This window comes from Neltuma alba, unplaced genomic scaffold (assembly GCF_004799145.2).
Source record: "Neltuma alba isolate B1F8T4 unplaced genomic scaffold, ASM479914v2 tig00010189_pilon, whole genome shotgun sequence".
Classification (NCBI taxonomy): Eukaryota; Viridiplantae; Streptophyta; class Magnoliopsida; order Fabales; family Fabaceae; genus Neltuma; species Neltuma alba.
In genome coordinates this window covers 571,632-588,768 of record NW_021635128.1, presented here as the reverse complement: position 1 = coordinate 588,768, position 17,137 = coordinate 571,632, and positions in this window count along the sequence as shown.

Below are 17,137 nucleotides of genomic sequence, written 5' to 3'. Positions count from 1 at the left end.
TGAGAAAGTATGACAAATAAAAGAGAATTAATAATTAAGTGCACAAGTAAAAACAATATATTAAATAGTAAGATAAACCCAATTGAAATTTATAAAATAGACCACACTTTTTTTCAAATTTAAAATTTATGTATAAGACTGGTGGGAGTACAGGTTAGCATATTATATTTGTTCACTTCCTTTTTTTCAATTTTTTTACTAGTTTTTAGTTGTAATTGAATATTAAAAATAAATTTGGTCCACTTATCTATTTAACATTTGTTTATTACTTAACTTTATATATTTCTTTATCTTATTGATTATTAAAAAATTTAATCAGTAAATAAGTAAAAAAAAAACAAATTGAGGTAGATATCTTTTTGGATTCTATTACATAATAGGACACAAAATAGAAAAGTTCACGATTCCTGATATTTTTGTGAATTATCATGGCATGAAATAAGGAAGCTATGTACTTCAAAAATGACTTTTCTACTTCATTTATTATTAAATAATTTTTTGCCACCTATTTTCTCAATCATTACATCACTAGATCAGATAATGATATCCAAAAGACAATGGCCTGATGTTTAATTCCCATTTTATTTAAGTCCCCACACAATGAAACTAGATAATATCTATTTTAATTTTCTTCATTTGACTGTTTGTTTGTTTTTATCGAGACTACTAATTAATGATATCTTTTAAAAGTGCGTGCTTTTTTGGGATGACCGTAATTACAAATTTTAAATGTATATGTTGTGCTATTCAATGAGTCCTACTCCTTTACATTCATACATCTACTATTCTTTTCAAAATCCCTATTTTTAATGTTGGATTCAAATCAAATCCACTCATTACATAAATATTAAATTAATATTAATAACTTGAGGTTAAATTAAACAGGACATAATGGACTTTTTTTTTTTTAAATTTGAGTTGAATGGCGAAGTGCCAGGTTTGCGAATCAAAGAGTTGATTGAATTAGATGCACATAATCCTCTAATCCTATTTATAAGGCAGAGAAAGAAGACACTTTTTGGTTCTATTTATGGAGCACTGAGAAATTTTTTGTATGGATGTACAATTTTACCCTTCATTTATCATTGTGTTGACTTTGTTTATATGAGTTATAATATATATTAAAAAGTGATAAAGTTGAAAATTTGTTGAATTTTAAATAAGAGCTAATGAAATTTAAGGTTTTTACTTTATATGTATGATATATATTGGAAGTGACTTATTAATAAGATCAAAGGAATAGTCTAGATTTTTCTTCTTCATAGTGGGCCTATTCTTGCTTTATCCATGATTAGAGTTTGCCTCGAGAATACTAAAAGTTCATTTGTTAAAATATAAATTTATAGTCCACACTGTTCATTGTGCTTTTAAAAAAATGTTGAACATGTCTATTTGTTGAATAGATAGTGACATTTATTTGATTCCTATGAAATTTACAAGATAGACGGAGGCAAATAAGTGCACTTGGGTTTCCTCTTTTCTTTCCCACATATAAGAAGGTATGCTTAGTTGCTCATAGAAGTTGTTAAATCTTCCCCATACTTTCATTTGAAGTAATAATAAGAATCTCTTATTGCTTTAGACCTTTGTTATGCTAATTATTCTTGCCGTTCTTTCCTGACTTTATTTCTAGTCCTAGGTTGAAATTCTAACTTCTTTGTTTTATTAGTTATGAGTTATGAAGAACCAAGACTCTTTAGTATGTATGAAATTCTTTATTATTATATTTTAGTCCTGTGTTTCGATACGAGTGTTTTATGATTGACTATCTGCAATATTTTTGCATTAGTGACATATGGGTGCAATAATTTCCTAATGTTATTCATAATGTAATGAAATCCTAGCATTCATATAATCAACTCCCCACATACTTAGCCTTTAAATTCAAGGCATGGCATCCACCCAACTTTATTAATTAATGTATTCTCCATATGTGAGGTGGTTATGACCATCAAGTCTAGCTATGATTCCAACGATAAAAAAACGTTCGTGTTACAGAACAAGCAGTCAACTAGTAACAATAAACTCAAATAATCATTATCAATACACAATTTCACTAACACCATTGAAAAGGAATTAGACAGGGAGAATCAGGCATGTGAGAAGTAATCAATGTTCTTACTTCCACAATATCAATGCAATAGATGATTAGACACAATCCATACTATAAGAAGTAGTTCTTGGAGATGATCAAATTTCATCAGCCCCATGTTTGACCAAAACTTTAACTACTAGTTCAATAGATATTTGCATTCCTTTGACTGTACTGAATTAACCATTCTTCAGCTAACCATTTAGACTGTGATGAAGAAAAATACCTTTTCTTAGAAGCCAAAGTCCGACAAGAAGAAATGATACAATAGCCATACATGACAAATTTGCTTTATATTGATGAAGGAGATCCAATATATGAATGACAATATTGTACGACATTAATGTGGTATAATGAGAGAATCAAAAGGTCTTTGACTCATGGAATAAGGAAAAATTATAGTTCCTTACCTTTAATCACAATTGGAGCAGTTCAAGAAATTATTTTTTGAGAAAGAAAACCCAACATCTAGAAAATTTCTGTCACATATTAGAACATATAACAACTTGTTTTGTTTTACGTCAATAAGCGGGAAGATAAATCTTATCAATATGCATGATAAGGGGCCTTACACATTTATAATTTCTGGTCAAAACTATCATCACCTAGGAAGTTTACGTCTAGCAAAAGGGAGCCTACCCATCTATTCTTAACTATACAAATATAACACCTCCAACAAGATAGCAAATAGAATTGCAGCTGTATCATAAGTATTTTTTGCATTAACAATTCACCAGACATTAAACAACCACATAAAAAATGATAATATAATCTTTCTGCATGAATAATGAAAATACCATCTTTGTTGGGACAACAACATACAAGAGGTTCAATATAGATATTGATATAGCAAAGCAAATAAAAGATTGTCTAAATAATCGTAACACATGAGTTAAGCAAAGTAGAATGGCAGCAGAAGTTCTCAAGTAGATGTAAGGATATATATACCTCTCATTAGAAATAATATAAGCAATCCAACCTATAATTTGCCCTCATCCTGTGAGATTGATGCATTAATAGTAGGGGATTTTGATAGGTCTTATTACAAAAGAGAAATAATTGTTTGAAAAGCGAGAATGCCAATTAAAGAGAATTGATGAACTTCACAGAGCCTATCTACCACTTCAATACCCAATTATATTCTACTATGAAAATAATAGGTACGACCCTGCAATAGAACATACTGAACACTTCTTAGTAAATACAAGGAAAAAAATAACTAAGCATTAGAGAGTACCTTGCATTTAGACTCATGAGTAAAAGGAATGAAATCTCACCCTTGCTACACTCTAAAAGATTACTGCCGCAGTTTATTGTGGATGGATATTCTATGGTAGCGAATGATAGGCTAAGATTCATAAGAGATAATCAAAATGAGTTGAGAATAGACCTTTGCTAATACAATATCAAGGGGTGAAATAGATTCGTCATCAGTAGGAAGAAGAAGTATACTCCCATCATCATCTACTGGAGGAACAAGATACATATACCAAAACTATTGAGACACTATGGCATTATGTGCATGGGCTGGCTATCTGGATCTATTCCTCACTTTCATATGTAATCCAGCATGGCTACAAATTAGACGATGTTGTGAGAAGGAAAAACTAGACCCATCCGAATGACCAAAAATATTAACCAGTATTGTTCACCTAAAACTTGAGGCTGCTAATGAAAGTTCTACAAGGCAGAAAAATATTTGGTAAGATCAAAGCACATATATAAATATTTGCCAAATAAACAAAGGATAAGGTGCTAAAATACCTCGAAAGTGTATATCTGGGAGCATCCAACACCCAAAAGTTTTTTTTGGGTCTAAGACATCTTGGAAGTAAAAATTGTAACTAAAATGTCTTACATTAACAGAGGAAAAATGGCAAACGTTAAGTGAATATGTTGGCAATAATGTTAGACAACACATGGCTATATAAGAGATGATATAGTAGTGTTATCGTTTGCTGGCATAGATAGAGGGTCATAATTGAATAAGAAAAATAAAAGGGAAAGAATTGAGATAGAGAGAAAAGAGTGGCATAAAAAGTAAAGATTCGATTAAGAGAGAGAGAAGCGAGTTAAAGCAAAGTCAAATGGGTTACATGTGAAGTCTGAGCATAGAGAAGATGCCAGAGCAAAGATTTATTCGAATTAATCAGGTAAATGGGTTAAAACTTGGAATCTATGGATGCATTTGTCACTATACATTTGAAATCTAACTATGCAATCAAGTTGGTTTGTTTGATTATGTGTTATAAAGGTTGATTTTTTAAAAAAATTAGTTAAGGGTTTCTATGAGATGACAATGAGGGATAGTGGTGGTCCCAAAGGTGGTCCTGATAATAGTCAATGTAATGGTGACGATGGTTTACCATCACGAAGCAGCGAAGACTCATTTGATTTTGATAGTCTGATTAGTGAGTTTGAGAATATGAAGAAGACAACTGAAGAGAGTAGAGTAAGTTTGAAGTTTCCTTTTAAGTTGCCTGTTTGTTGAAGAGATGGAGGCAATAAAGAAGAGAGTAGCAGGGGTGGTGAAAATGTTTAGTTAGAAGAAGAGTAAAGAAGTAAGTGATGGTGATTACGGGGGGGAAAGAGTGAAATATATAGAGGAAGTAATGGAGCAAATAGACATTGATAGAAAGAAGGGTTGTTAAACATATTGTCAAGTGTATATTGAAGAGTATGGGGAAGAACCAAAGGACTTCAATTGGGAGAGTGACAGTGATGAGGAGGAGGAAGAGGATGGTAATGACAATAATAAGGACGTAAACGAGGATGAGGTGATCTGGAAAAATGAGAAAGGAGTCAATGAGGATAAGGGTAGTTGGGAAAATGAGAAGGGAGTCAATGTCAATGTGAATGACTAGGCTAGTGTAAATGACGAGGAAGTAATTGATATGAGATTGGCTACTCAAACATTACAGGACAATAGAGAGAATGACAACTTAAGTGAAAATGATGGTGATGAGGAGCAAGGTGACAATGAATCAAGTAGTGATGGAAGTCAGAGTGAAGATGAGGATTTTAGGCCAAGAGAGATAAGGTGTTGGTTGATGATAGTGATAGTGAGAGTGACTATAAAGATGAGGACTTGGAGGATAAATTGGGCTTAGGTAGGGGTAATGGCCTTTAGAAGAGGAGAGAATGAGAGAAGAAGCATATGAGTCAGATGTGAGGCCCTTTTTCATGATAGGCACCACGTATGCAACAAAGACAAGTTAATGGTAGCACTAAAGAAGTATAAAATAAATCTAGGAGTAAAGTTGAGAATGGACAAAGGTAAGCCTATAAGAGTGAGGGTTGTCTGTCAAATTGGTTGCCATTTATGCTTTATGCTTCAAAAGATGTATCTAACTTGGGATTGCTATTAAAGACCTTAAACTTGAAGCACAGTTGCAGTCGAGTATGTAATAACGGTTATTTCCAACCTATTACTAATCTTTTTAAACTCAAATAAATATAATACTAACCATGGTAGGAAAGAATCTTAGTATAATCTTTGCAAAGGCTACCATGGTTATAAAAAGAAATTTGATTCGTAAAAAATGTTAACCATGATAGAAAAGACTTGAACTAATTATTGAAAATGTCTATCATGATTATAAGAGTTTCACTAAACAAATTGTATGAAAACCATAATTAATAATATTTCACAATAACTAGGCCTTAGGCTTTGCAAAGCCCAGGATGTCACATTTAACTCTAAGCCCATAATATGATATTTTCTAAATAAAATTCTTTCAAACCAACAAAAGTAGTTAAGACATCAGTCTTAGATAAATCAGAGTATGCAAAAAGAGTTATATGTGGCAATATACAAATACTCATCACATGACAAAAAGGAAGATATACAAGATAAACTTGATACCTAAGCCTTTGCCACCTTCCCTCATAGACTAGCCCTAGAGCTATTACTTGAAAATATTAAACCATGGAGTTAGACAAAAGCCTCAGTAACCAACAATCCTACTCATCAGGTATACAAGTAAGTGCTTGAGAGGTGTCAAGTGGAACAGTTACAAAAATCATAACATTCACAATTGTCACATGGTTATATATATATATATATATATCAAAATACAATATCTCACTCTCAATTCCACCTTATTTCCTCACACTTTATTTCCTCTGATTGAACCTATGAGCTAGTACTGACCTATGTGACTAGTAGCTCAACATAATAAGCTCACCAATCAAGTGACGTGAATAGGCCAAAATTCACAGAACACAAGACCGGACCATGGGTTCTCCCTCTAGTTCACTAAGGGGTATCATATGCCCTACAATACACGAAAGGGCTAAAAAATCAACCAGTGTACATCTGGCGTCCTCCCACCTTATTACCTCTATAATTTGTACAAAATTCACCTCTTATTCTCCTTGTAATATGTCTCCCACCAATCAACATTCACCATCCTCTCTCATATTTATACTCATGAGATTTATGAAATAATCATCCACATATAACATAATAACTTTCACATTTGCCGAAATCAAGATTTCTAAATTTCAATAATCAATATCAATCCTCAAAACCATTTCTCTATAAATTTATGTTCTACATGACAACTTTATAAATTCATAATTTCATAACTATTTTTCAATAACATGAAGTATCTCAAGGCAATGTCAATAATAATCAATTTAATTGCTTAAATCATAGCCCAATGGCATTTCAAGAATCTCATGTAACTCGAAATCACTCACAAACATCATACAAGCATATATAACAAGTGGAAAGTGATTACCTTTCATCAAAGCTATAAAAAGAATTACTACAAAGTCAACCCCGTACTCATACTAATAATCCAATAATTAATCTACACAATTAATGTAAGCATAAATTAATATAAGCTAATTAATTAAGCTTATATATATTAGCTAAATTTCTAATTTAATTTTTATTCTAAATTACCACAACTCTCCTAACCCAAAATTAAGTATTTTAGAAATAACTTATAATTCTCTAACAAGCCAAATTATTTATTTACATTCTCCGAATTATGTACTTTGATAAAAACAATTTTCCAAAATTCCCAAATATGGAATTGTTATGTTCCAAATTCTAAAAATCTCATTTGAAGTTTAAACCTTAAAACCAAACCATCAAAAATTTAATAGTACTGCAAATATTTATAAATAAATAATCTAATTAAACTTTCAGTGGTATAACTATCAGATTTCTTTTCCTTCACAAATAATAGAATTTTAGCTAAAATAATTATTTTAAAACCTTCAATCACTCAATAAATAAAACTAAATTAATTAAAATTTTAATAATATGTCAAACAAACTAAATAAATTATTTAACATAATTTTGATCAGTAAAAATATGATAAATCTCCTAAATAACAAATTTTTCAACTAAATAAATCAATTTAAATTCTAAAAACTGACAAATGGATAAATTTAAACTGATAGAAATGATCTGCTATAATAGATCTACAATACTGTGGTTAATACTCATCAAAACTCAAAACTTATCCCATATATAAGTCTCAAAATTTTCTCTAATTACTATAGTAATACTACTATTAGGAAGCATAAAATATATAGAAAATATTTATGAAGAAAGTTTGATAAAAAGAAGTAATTTTATGTATCTAAATTATCTTTAAAGCTTACTCTCTCCTTCACAAGACCGTCGTATGCTCATTGCTCTCTCTGTCGCACTCTTTCTCTCTGTCTCTTGCTCTCCTTTTCTTTCTTTGTTTTCCTCTCATTATCTTTTTATTCTCCATCTCCTAACCACCCTCTTCCATTTTTCTTCATTATTCATTTACTCCTCCTCCCAAAATTCTTTCTTCCTAAGTCAATGCCTCATCTTTCCACTAAATCTGGTGGAAAGATGATCCCTTTTTTAATATTAAAATATTATTATTTTATTATAATAATAAAATATTATTATTTTGCATTTTTTCTATTTTTTTACTAAATCCCAAAATAAAATTTAGGATATTATAGAGTATACAAGAATCCTAGGGTATCGGTAAAGTGGCTTACTTCATATTTCAAGAGGAAGGTGCAAGAGAGGCCATGGGACAAGGTAGTAGATATGAAAAAGGATGTGGAGCAAGAGTTAAAGCTTCATATGAGTGTTTACAAATGTAAAAGAGCAAAGAGGAAGATCGTGAAGGAGATAGAGGTAGCTATGTGGATGAGTTTAAGAAATTAGAGGCTTTTTGTCATGAGCTAAGGACATCTAATCCAGGATTTGATATTTCTATAGAAGTTAGCAGAGAAGCTCTAGAAGCTAATAAAAGAGTATTCAGTAGGATGTATGTGTGCTTCAATGCTACAAAGGTATTTTTTGTGTTCAATGTTTTTTATCTAAGAACTATTTACTTACTTTATTGACTTCGTTAAATTTCTATTCATTAGTTATTTTGTTTTGTATTAATTAAATACGTGGTATTATGTGTAGACTAGTTAGAAGGCTAGTTGTATGCCCATTGCAGGGGTTGATGGCATATTCTTGAAGAGAAAGTAGCGAGGCATCATGCTTACAGCAATGAGAATAAATGCAAATGAGTCTCTATATCCCATTGCATTTGGGGATAACACAAAAGGAGAACACCCACAATTGGAGGTGGTTCTTCTAATGGTTGAAAAAATCATTACATCTTGATAATGGAGAGAGGGTAACCATTATGTCTAACATGTAAAAGGTTAGGGTATGGTAATTTCATTTAATTTACTAAATTGATTTCAATTGACACTAGCATTTTCATTTAATTTGGTAAATTGCTTATGCTGCTTCTTATGGGTGTGAAGGGGTCGATCAATACTATCACAAAAGTGTTGCCCAATATTGAGCATAGGTTATTTGCGAGGCATATTAATGTAATTGGAGCAAGAGGTAAAGGGGAGGTGAGGTAAAGAAGTTCTTTGCATGTGCATAGAGTACTTTTCTAGAACAATTCAATGACAATTTGTTAACTCTTGGTGGACTTAATGAAGAAGCAACACAAGTAGCGACCTCATATCCTTCAGTATTGGGTAAGGGCATTTTTTAGCACCAAGTATTTGTCTCAGGTGGTGGATAACAATATAAGTGAGGGTTTTAATGCTTAGACAGATGACTATAGGTATTTACTATTATTCGCATGATTGATGGCATCAAGATAAAACTTATGACTAAGTGAGCAGAGAGTGAGAGAGATATTGAAAGATGGAGGGAAGACTTTAGTCCTAGGAGCATAGCTATATATGAGTTAAATAAGGATCTCTCAAGGCATTGTAGAGTTTATTTTAATGGCAATCATGGCTATGAGGTCACCAAGGGAGATGATAGACACACGATTCTCATTGCTAGGAAGTAATGCATATGTAGGTGGTAGGATTTGACTGAGGCTTAAATTGATCTAGTGTCCCAAATATCAAGATACTATCATAAAGACACTTATATAGCTACATATAGGACCAAGTTCCAGCCTGTTAGAGGCAAAAGTTTCTAGCCTCTTGACAAGTTTCAGCCAATAGAACCACTACCCGAGATCAATATGCCTGATAAACCTAAACACAAAAGGTCACTGACTGGAGAAGTTGATAGGAGAAAAACAATGAAAAGTACATAACAATCTCAAGCTGAGAATAGTAAGATGACATCTGACCTCCTACCACCGCCACCAGAGAAATTCAATAAGAAAGGGTCTCAAGGCAAGTACACAATTTGTCTACAAGAGGGGCATAATAAGGCGACATGTAAATATGTGAGCTTTTTATTGGACTAAATGTTTTTGAAAGTTAAAACTTCATTATTTTTTTAATTATCAAAAACTTTATTATTTTGTCAATTATAAATGCTTCATAATTGTTTAACCCCTTTGCAGTGACCAATTTTAAGTGAACCTAGAGTAAAGAAGAAAAAGGCTAGTCAAACTCAATCTGATGCTAGTACTCAACAACCTCAAACAAACTCTAGACCACATGGTGGATGGGCTTTCTATCGAACTCATGTTGAGAGTGGCATGGGAGTTTGCATTGATGACCAAACAGGGCGTACTATCTACGCTGTTTTCTATTGATCCTTTCTATTTTATTCGCTTTTTGTTATACAAAACATTTCTAACTTGTTCTAACTTGTTTTCTTTTTCTCATTACATAGCCTAGCTTATTTTCTAAAGTTTTCCTTTATGAGGGGATGGGACAACAATACATGGAGCAACATATAGAAACAAGATTTTTTGTCCCAAACAAGAGGTCAATAAGGATCACATGAAGCATGCATGCTTCCTAAACCCATAGGTCTTAGAGAGTGCAATATCAAGGTGATGGGACAGCTCTTTTCACTCCTTCTAATTTGCCATTCGCTCTACCATGACTAACATAAAGAGAATAACTAGCCATGACCGTCTCACGACTTCTAGCTCACAAGGATCAAACTCTACTTACCTCTAATAGTTGGAAGAAGTTCACCTCAATGAGAGGAAAGGGAAAGGAAAGTGGCTTGGGAAAGGGGAAGGGGGTAGGTAAATTTAATTAATTTCTACCCTTTTCTTTACCTATTTTGTTAGACTTGGCTGTAATTACTTAGGAATTATTGACATTTGATATTGTACTTGCCATCTTTTGTTCTTATTTTGTTTTTAATGGCCATCTTTTGTTCTTATCTGGCCATATTTATTACGTGTATTTCGTATGCGAAGACAATTTAGTCGTAACTATTTCATTTGCCATATATGGATGTCTCCATAGTTCAATCGCAAATCTTGTGTTCAAATTTGGATAGTTTATACTTGAAATTCTTGTCTTCATATTTCTATAATTACCTAAATAGGGGCTGCTTATATTGGAAGCTTATAAAGTAGCAAGCTTATGTTGCTATAATTACATAAACATGGATGTGTATATGCTAATCGTAGACAAAGTAGTCACTATTATAACCTTATATGACAAGCTTATATTGCTCTCAACAAAAATTATACAATTTAAATCCCATTACAATTGCATAATTGGTATTAATCAACATAATTGTCATCATCATTCCATAACATGCATTACAGAAAACTTGCTAACAAAAATTCATGATTATCTCCTTTTCCTTACGTTATGCACTCTAGTGGTTCAAACTTACATCACTACTTACCAAATCTGATGAACAAAACAAAAAGAAAATTAACAAAAAGCCTCCCGACTTAGCTTCTTCTCTAATAGTCCTAGACTTCCATCATCACTTACGAAATGATAAAAACAAAAAAAAACACCAAAGTCATGATTAATGCAGAAACTGCCATCATCAATCTTCTTTCAACCTTCTCCATTTTGACGTAAATGCTTCCAATGTCAGCGTCAATATTGCCACTTGATGTTTCCTCACCATTTACTCTCCTCGGCCTCAGTCTCACAATGCCTAATAGCTTGTTGATGACCTCTTTCCACTTCTTACCCATTTCACCATCATACTAGTAGAAATAACCACTGCCTGTTCCCTGTAAATTTGCTTCATTAAACTAATAAACCCTATCGAAGTTGATGGAATCACTAGAGACAATACATAAGAACAACATACCTCTTGATAATTTCTGCACCCATAAAACATCCTCCTTGGTTTAGCTCTGTCCACGAGATGCACAAAGGAGCCACCTCACCATAGTGACAGAGCCTCACCAGACTCCCAATTTTCTCACCCTCCCTAACTCTATGCCTTAGAAAATTCAGCCTCCTCCTATTTCTTATTCACGATTATGATGTAGTCAAGTCCGCCATTTCCTTCCTTCTTTGCTATGCTCAACCACATTGGTATAAATGAAGAAAACTTTCATTACGTTCAAGGCATTTATTTTGACCCAATCTAGTTAAACACCATTCAATAACACTTGGAATCTCACCTATATATAATGTTTCTCTGACCTGTTTTGCCAGCTAGCAACTTGTCCTACAGTGTGTTGTCCAATATTAGTGCCAACGTATTCACTTAACATATGCTGAAGACATTTTATCTATGATTTTATATTTTCAGGATGTTTTAGATCAAAAAAACTTTCAGGTGCTGGGTGTTCCAGGTGTTTACTTTCAAGGTATTTTAGCACCTTATCTAAATAGACAACTACGATTAAAATTTCTCCAAATTTTGAATTCAGAAATATATACTTTCAGACATAACGTCGTACCCTTTTCATGTTATGTAGAGATATATACCATTGAATTTTAGAAAAGAAGATTATCACACACTCGCATAATCCTGTTTCTACACCCTTCAGCCAAGCTAAAAACTCCATAAGACATTGATAGGATAATTTCAGCAGAAATCATAAATAAAGACAAGGACCCAATCTTATATGACTTGGTTGCTAGTTTTACAACACATGATCCTTGTGGTAATTTGGCATTTCCCTAAAAAAACTCAAAGAAAGTGCAATAATGGATGGTGATGGATATACAACCTATCAAAGAAGAAATGATGGAAGAACAATCAATGAGAAAGGGATTCCATTAAAAAACAGATACATAGTACCATATAACCCATCTTTGTTGAGAATGTTTCAGGCTCATACAAATGTTAAAAAAAACAAATCAATCCAAAGTAACTAAGTATTTATTCAAGTATATTAGCAAAATAAGCTACTGAGTTGTTGCATCAATGTATACTAACACTTTAGATTTATAGCAACAACAAATGCGTGATAAAATTTCTCACTATTTGAATTGTAGATATATATCACCATATGACGAAGCTTGGAGAATATTTACATTCAACATTCATCACAGGTCTCCACTATTTGAAAGACTAAGCTTCCACTTGCCAGGTCAACAACAAGTGATTCATTTAACAAGAAAAGAAATAACATCTGATATACAACAACAAAGGGTAAAGGAGTCCATGTTCCCATCATAGATGGAAATAAACAAGGACAATTCATTTGCTAGGACTTTGACATACTCCCAATTTTCACAATATTACACCTTTGATTGAGAGAACAGAATTTATAAGTCAAGAAAAAAGGGGTTTTTTTATGGGTATATTGGATAGCTTATCACCTTTATAATACTACCTTTGCTTATTGCTCACCAAAGCAAGGGAACCTTCAAGTTATGAGGACATTAGGATAGTAGGTGGCGTGTTGTACAATACTTTTAGAGAAGCGTGTTTCACGCTAGGATCGCTTGATGACGATAAAGAATATGATGAGGCCATAAAAGAGGCATCTACTTAGGCAAGTGGAAACTATCTTATAAAATTTTTTGCCAGCATGCTACTATCGCATTATCTCTCGTAGCTATAGAATGTTTGGAAGGCAACAAGAACTCATCTCTCAAAGGACTTATTCTATGCAAAAGGAGCAAGACAATTACACCCCTAGGTAAAAGACAACTCACCTTTTCCTTATATCTGAAAAGTAATAGAGTAAAGTAGCGATATTGTGGCCAAAAAAAATATTCACATGATATTAGTGGTATCCCATAATTATACAAGTCAGGTTTTTATACTTATCCTTACCACTATATTTTAACCCTTGAAAAATAGAATCAAGGGTAGAATCACACATGAATATGACTTCTTGTATCTATTTGGACTTTTTTATTTATTTAAAGATTGTAGATTATAGACTAAATAACCCTCTTATTTATTTTTCGTAAGTATATGCAAAGTTACTATTATTCTTAACTATTTACCTTTTTTGCTCTCAAATCATCAGCTACCAATGAACGGAGGTAAGAAACTTGTCTTCACCAAATAGAACAAATGCTGGTGGCCAGTGGAAAGAGTCTTGAAGATTCTCGTCAATGCCAACACCTTCTAAATCAAGCCTGCTAGATCCACTAAATCATTTAATTGCGATGAAGCTAAACCATGACAAAAAAACACTATAAACTAAAAACTATATACTTTCAGAGATCTTTCACAGACAAACAAAAAGAATTTTTTGATCAAATTGTCACATCAATGACACAAGAGAAGGGATAATTCTTTTTTATTCATGGATTTGGAGGTACAAGAAAAACATTTTTATGGAATGCTATAACAGTTGCAATGCGACGAAGTGGAAATATAATGCTCAATATGGCCTTCAATGGAATTGTAGCAATCGTTTTGCCATCTGAGCGTACTACACATTTAAGATTTTGCATTCCAATTGAGATAAATGAAGACTCCATATGTAGTATGTGACGACCGTTCTTCTAAAAATCCATTTAGATTAAATCAAATAATTTATTTGAAAGATTAACCATAATAGAAAAGAAGAAACCTTAAAATTATAAAACCACTATCATGATTAATAATAATAAACTTATGTCACAAGCAATATCAATCATTAACATGAGCCTTGAACTTTCAAAGTCTAAAAATAACATTCAACCATTAGCCCAAACAAAAATCATACTTTCAAACATGTGAACTAATAAATCATTTCAAAATAAGCGATAGAATCTATTAATCAAAAGTCAACACTTTTAAAAGAGTGTAACCTGCAAAGTTTTAAAGGCCTCTAGCCTTCTAACGACCCCTCATCAAATAGCAATACTCAAAAGTATTAGTTTATAACATCAGAGTATATGAGCCCTATGTGGCAATGTATAATAAGTCAACACATAAAACAAAAGAAGGGAGACTATACAAGCTATAATAGCACATTAAGCCTTCCTAATGGACCACCATTTGAACTATCACCTAAAGATAGTAGAAACAACGAGATGAGATAAAAGTCTCCATAACCAACTTTCCAACTCATCATATATATTAACATGTGCTCGTGAGGTGTCAAGTAGGAAAATTATTAATTCTCGAGAAATATAGATGTATCAATAGAAATATAAACCACATATACTAAGATAATTTCAATCATCCAAACCCTCACTATGGGGGCTAACACACAAATCACATAAGTCTATCCCTCATTATGGGGGATTAATCAGACTTATCCCTCATTTTGGGGATGAATAAGAAGCCACAAAGGCATATCCCTTCCTATGGAGGATGAAGGAAGCCAACCAATGTGTACCAATGGTAGTCTTATCATGTGATAGAACCGGACTCAACTTAAAAACCCAAATAACAACCAATCATTCACAATATGACGAGAAATATCTCAATCTTTTCTTAATATAATCCATAAGATATAAATCATATATTTTTCCAAACGACTCAGTCACAATTCTAAAAGTTCCATAAGACACATTTTCATAGCCCAAAAAGTATAACATCTCCATTCAAGTTCCAAATAGCACATTATTATTCTAAAATAGAAAAATACTCACAAACAACATATTAGCATATATAACAAGTGGAAAGTAATCACCTCTCATCAAACCAATAAAAGGATTACCACAAGGTCAATCCCATACTCAACCAATAATTAATCTACACAATTAATAGAACCACATATTAATATAAGCTAATTAATTAATTAATTAAGCTTATATATTTTAGTTAAATTTTTAATTTAATTTAATTTAATTATATAAAATTCTTAATTTATAAGCTAAGCTTCAAGCTTCAAAATAAACTATAATAATATGGTCTAAGAATTTTTAACATTCTAAACCTATTAAAATCTCAATAATATGTCAAACAACCCAAATAAATTATTTAACTTAATTTTAATGGATAAAAATATGATATATATCACATATAACAGATTTTTTAACTAAACAAATTAATTTCAATATTAAAAACCAATAAATGGACAAATCTAAACCAATTAAAATTAATAACTCGTTTATCTCTAAATTCCTATGGTAATCTATTATCAAAATTCAACACTTAGCTCATGTTTAAATCTCAAAATTTTCTCTAATCATTATAATAATACTGTCATTAGAAAGCTTAAAATATATAGAAAATATTCATAAAGAAATTTTGATAAAAAGAAGTAATTTTATGTACCTATATTATCTTCAAAGTTTACCTTCTCCTTTACAATGACTGCCAATCTGTTCCTTGCTCTGTCTCGCTCTCTTTCTCTCTTGCGTCTATGGAAGGGAAAACAAAGTGTGGGGTAATGTTTAATACCCCTCACACATTTATTAGGGGGAGCTCCCCCTAATAAATTCCTTCCTATCTTTCCACTAAACTTTTGGTGGAAAATTACTTTTTTTTTTAATAATAAAAAATATTATTATTTTATAATAATATAATATTGTTTATTTTTTTATTTTTATTACTATTTTATTTATTTATTTATTTTTGTATAAATCCTAAAATAAAATTTAGGATATTACATAGTATCACTACCCATTCACTATTAGCAAATTTAACAAAAGTAGCAAGGCTAATAATATGGGACGAAACTTCAATGGTGAGGAGATTTTGTATTAAAACTCTGGCTTGTAGCCTAAAGGACATAATGAGATGTAATATGGCTTTTGGTGGCAAGACTGTTGTCATGAGAGGTGATTTTAGACAAATATTACTAGTAATACCAAAAAAGGGGGGAGCTAATGTTGTCAACTCCGCAATAAAATCCTCAAGCCTATGGGCCTAATGTGAATTGTTACACCTCATAAAAAATGTGTCTTTTATCATACTCTAACCCGAGAGGGGTTTTAGAAATCAAGAATTTCTCTGACAGACTATTGAAAATTAGAGAGACAAGAATAGATGATCACATCAATGGAATGACTTAGATTGAGATGCCAGAAAACTTGATCATTCAACAGTTCACAGATCTGATTAAAGCAATTGTGGATTCTACATATCCAAATTTAATGGAAAATATTTTTGACTTAGAGTATCTTTTAAGTAGAGCAATTCTAGTGCCTACAAAGGAAATTATTAAAAGTCTAAATGACTATGTTTTGTCCTAGGTAGAGGGAGAAGTGATCGAGTATGATAGCTTGAATTCCATAAACAAAACATAGAAAGAGAATGCTACACAACATGAGATACACACAACAGAATTTCTAAACACAGTGAATTGTTCAGACATTCCTCCACATATGTTAAGGTTAAAGGTTGGTGTACCAATAATGCTTCTAAGAAATATTGACCAATTTGCAGGATTGTGTAATAGAACAAGACTATGAATTACTTTACTTAGAAGGCACTTTATAAAAGCAGTGGCATTAAATAGGACAATTAAGAATGAAGAAGTGCTCATAGAATGG